Raw genomic sequence first — 5,090 nt, 5'->3', positions numbered from 1 at the left:
CAAGCCTGTCGGATAAGTCCCAGGGATGGTCAACAGTTTATAACAGAGGAACAACTGACAACACAGAACCGTAACTCGCTGGTGTCCGCTGAGAGCTGAATGGTCCGGTGGTCGAGATGGATGCCGAGGTCCAGAACCAGGTAAGTAGTCAAAACCGCAGTCAGAGTCCAAGGGGTGATCCAAGGTCGTGGTTAGAGATCAATGCCAGGTAGATCGAAAGCCGATAGATCAATATAATACAACACAAGGCGAAGGAGAAGACCGAAAAGCCTAAGGGCCTAACTGGAAGACAGTCCCTGAGCAGACCAGGCTCTGTCTCCAGTTCCACAGGTCTCTCTCTGAGGGAGGGGTCGTCAGACCTTTTATAGTAACTCTCATGGCCAATTAGGTTGCTAGGAAGACCGAACTTTCTAGAAAGACTACCTCATATCTCTCATATGCTGGGCATGCCTAGCAACAAGCTCTCTGTTACAACTGAGCCTGGCTTCTCTAAAAGTAGGTCACATTTGACTGACAGGCCTTCAGGTCATGAAAAGGGCGCCTGCAAGGCCCGTCGCCATGGCGCATGCTTTTATCAGCTTACAGAATTCTCCACTCCTGTGTTGGCAGCACACATGTTTTTTCCAAGACACTCTCCACCTATTTTAACCCATAATTATGAAATGAAAAGTTCAGTGGTTCCGTTCAAAAGGAGAAATGGCTAATGCCTGACCTATGACCTAGTGGTTACAGCATTATGCTGACAAACTGGAATGATGGAGGTTCAAACCATTGCTAAATGATGAGTGCCTTGTACTTGGGTCTCTTGCCTCATGGTGTTTGCCCCAAAACTTTATAGCCAGACACATACATATGGAAGAACCTACCTGGCCAGGCAGACTGCAGCCTACTGCACATGCTTAGTAGTCATCTACATCTCCATACCAGACATGGAATAGGATTGCAATCCACACATTAGTGCCAGACATGGCACTTAGGTGGCTGTTGAGTGCATAAAATGTGATAGGATTCTGTAATAGGATCCTATTACACTTACATAAAGTGGAATAGGATTAAACACACATAGCCAGCAAGCAACCAGGCAGGGTCCTGGGAGCAGACTCAGCAGCTGGATGCAGGTGTATGAAATGGCACCATTCTGTTTAGCCTTGAGTTTTGCTGGTTCAAAGGAAAAGTGTTTCGTTTCAAATTTCATTTCAATTCGAAACAGCTGTTCTGTTCTGTTTCATTGAAACAGAAAGGCTGTTTCGATGCTGTTTTGACATTTTGCTGGGAACAGGAAGTCAGCCCAGCTGGGCTGATTTAATTTCCCCAGCACTATGGTCAAAACATTTTGACTTTTGAAATGTTTTGACTAGCCTCGTTTTGGTTTAAGGCTGTTTCACAGCCCTTTGTTTTGCTTTAATTTTGCTATTTTGACCTTGGAATCAGTCAAAACAGTGTCAAAGCAAAACAGCCAGTGAAGTTTTGCGCATCCCTAGTAAGTATATAGGGGGCAGAGGTTAGAGGGCCAGGTTTTGGGGACTGTCCAGCAGTGTCTGGTCCAGCTGAAAATACCAGTCAGCCACAAAAAGTTTAAGCAATGAAACTCAGATGTGACATTTTACCATTTTACATATGGATACTTTGCATGAGGAAGCTCTCTTAAAGTGTGGTTCTTGCTGCATTATGAGAAATAGTCTATCAGCTTGTTTTTTTTATTGTCAAATATAGAGCTAGACAACCAATTTTAATTAGATAGTTCATGGCATCTGAGATGAAGTGCTTTTTGAGATGGGTCTTCAAATGAGGAACATAAATATTCTCTCTCCTTGCTCAAAGGAAAGAAGAAGTAAAATTTATACATTTTCTTCTATGCCTTCCATCTCACTGATCTTGAACTAGAGAAACACTTGCTCTGTCCATGAGTGGTGCGGGATATAATGCTGAATCAAATCAGCAGAAAGAAGTGCTCCATAGTGTCCTTCATGTTCATTTATCAGCCTATTTAAAACAAAACTGTAAGTTCTGTGAGAAGCACTAAGGAAAGAATAGTGCTTTGGTCTAAAAATGGTGCAGCACTTACTTATGGTTGAAGTTTTCTAAGATACATTTCACCTGCTTTTTCAGCCACACAGAGACATTTCAAAAACTTTCAAAATCTGAATGTTCTTTGTCTGTTCTGCCAATCATGACACCAACTGTACTGACAGAAATTGGCACTGAAGAGTAGGTTAGACATTTTTCTGCTTCTCTTTCTTTCAGTTCTTCCATGACATTTTCTTTCTAATGAGTGAAAACTCACACAGAATACATAGGTCATTAGACTTTGGCTACATACACTGGTGTGAAGAAGAAATCTAGCCTTTGATAAGCAGGAATCTCCTGCTTTTGTAATAGGTCCTTTTGCCACTTGTCATTCACTGGGCAGAATGAAAGTCCTTCTAATCTGGAGCACTGCAGATACATAATAATAGAAACTTTCTGTAACTTCAAGAATCGATAAAGCGTTATGATGGATTTGGCATTATTATATTACTATAATATCAAACAAAAATGTAAGTGTTACATTCTGGCAAGAACTAGAGCTGCACATCTGAAAACTCAAGATCAGCCAGAGAACAGGGTAATGTTTTGCCTCTGCATAATATTACTATGGTTTCTACAAGGTGCTATGAAGATGTTGCACAAGGTTGGGGATCTAGGAGCCAGGGTTGATGGATCACATCTTTATCCTTTCTTATTCACTGAAATGACATTATCATTTACATAAAAACCTTTCACTGTTTGTTCTTTCAGTAAGTGCCTGCATGTAGGGTATTTCAGTTGTTAAAACTACCTTTTCCCAACTGCCAACTAATATTCATCATAGCATTAAGAGCAAATGTTTGTAGGATGCTAGAATTTGTCCCCCCAGATTTTCCTTTGAGATTCTAGGAATATAATGCAAGGTTTTTTGATGGGGTGGTCAAAGCTCAAGTACCCTCTAAGAACACCATATGATTTTTGTAAAATGAATCCAAATATGCCCATCTTAGAAAGTGATAGCAAATACTACTTTCTCTCCTTGCTGGAAAATCTAAATTATCCCAGCATCTGCTGCCCCGAATAGTGTCTGATCAATATCCATGTGCTTCGAATAGACATCTGCTTCAAAAGCCAGAACTCTGCCTGATTAGCTCATTTTATTCATCTTGTAAAAAAATGCATAAGAACATATTCCATTTCAGGAAATATGATGAAAGTATGCTTTTTGTATGCTACAGATACAGAAAGTATGCTACAGTCATTTTACAGAATAGGGAATATGATTTTACCAAATGCAGTGATGCTTAACTGAAGCATATAACAGGGAACAGAGTTAAGCAAGATTCATATTCATATTCAAAACTATGGGGAAGTTTGTTAGCTGTAGCTCATTAATTTAAGCTACCTGAGAAGCATTAGAGACACTGCCAGAGTTACCCCCCTCCCCTTTCCCTCCAAACAATATTTTATGCTTCTAAAATGCCCCCTAATAAACTGGAACATTTCTTTTCAAACTAGAACAGTCAAAATATTGGTCACTTAGCCTGAATAATATACAGTTCAGTTCACATTGCTTCTATCCACCTTCATTTTACACACATACACACACACACTCTAGGGCTGCATAAAGCTTCAGTTCCTGATTCCATTCAACAGCCAAATCTCCAAATCTGAACTGAATCAGGAAACCCTTTAATCTCTCTGAATCAAATTGGAACCCTCTGAATTAATTTGGAGATATTCAGAAAGATTTGATGATTTGGACATAGACACAGCTTTAATGTGCTTTATACATACCTCAAAGTACCAGGCAGCTTGTGAATGCTGTGATGGTTGGCCCCCCACAGCAGCATGGGGGGCTCCCCAGCATGCTCAGGAGCAGACCTAGAAGTGAGTGGACCAGGTCCACTTTAGGGTCTGCTGGGGAGCATGCTGGAGGACCCCCCTGTGCCACCCTGGCTCAGTGACTGGTGTGTCCTGGGTCTAGGGGGACACCTGGGGTCCTGCACAGCTGATCAGCAAGCTGGGGAGCATAGGGGTGCACCTCCTGGCACCCTCCCCAGTGGACCTGGAAGTACTTCCAGTCCACTTCTGGGCTCACTGCCAACTACCCCCTCCTGTGCTCCTGTGGGATGCTCCATCCACCACAGCATTGCAGAATTCTCAAGCCACCCCTGGTACCTCGAGGTATGTAGAAAAAGCCTTCAAATCTGTGTCTATATCTGAATCACTGATTCTCCAAACCAGTGTAGAATCTTCAGTTTTGGATTCGGCCAAATCAATTCAGAGACAGTGATCATAGTCAATGAATCAAATCACTGTCCCCAATTCGGGCTGAATCCATGCAATTATAATCACTACTTCAATAGAAGTGGATATGATCACCACAGCTTAAGTTTTTCACACATCTGAAGAAACCCAACATTGTGAGTATTGTAAATGAGAGAGGCTCATTCTAACAAGTTCATCCACATAGGTGGATGCAGGGTCAGGGGTTAGGAAGATGAGTGGAAAGATCTCGGCATGCCAAAGCCTGTATTCTACACATGGGTTTAATTTAAATAGATATATTAACTATATAATATATGTATAATTGCAAAGCTCTCTGAATTAGTGTCAGACTTCACATCTCTAAACTCTCAAATGCACAGGGAGATTTTTACAGCTCAGCAATCATAAAGATAAATTTTTAATAAACAAAAATTTTACTTTGTCCCCCTAAACAGAGAATTATACCTTAAAGTGAAGATATGGAAACAAGAAAAACTTAAAACTGTTTGTGGGGGAGCATATACATGAGACACTTTACTGCACAGTAGCATAGTTTGCTGCCCAGCAAGCGCACATGTCTACACATGCACATGCTTAATGCACAGTAAAAAATGCTAATCATGTCTATGAGGGGCTATCAGGCAGGATGTGGGAGTGTGGACAAAACTGGTCAGCATGCAGTGTTGCATAAAGGTGAAGGCCTTGCAGGTACAGCAGGTCACTATGACTGACCACAATCACAGGTCGGAGAATGATTATATTTATATGGCCACTGACAGCTATCCTCATGCCCCAGGATCCAGGCTACAGCT

The sequence above is a fragment of the Crocodylus porosus genome, unplaced genomic scaffold, assembly GCF_001723895.1.
Source record: "Crocodylus porosus isolate Cpor-Errol unplaced genomic scaffold, CroPor_comp1, whole genome shotgun sequence".
Taxonomy (NCBI): domain Eukaryota; kingdom Metazoa; phylum Chordata; order Crocodylia; family Crocodylidae; genus Crocodylus; species Crocodylus porosus.
The sequence above is the reverse complement of the archived record's forward strand: the minus strand, read 5'-3'. Positions refer to the sequence as shown.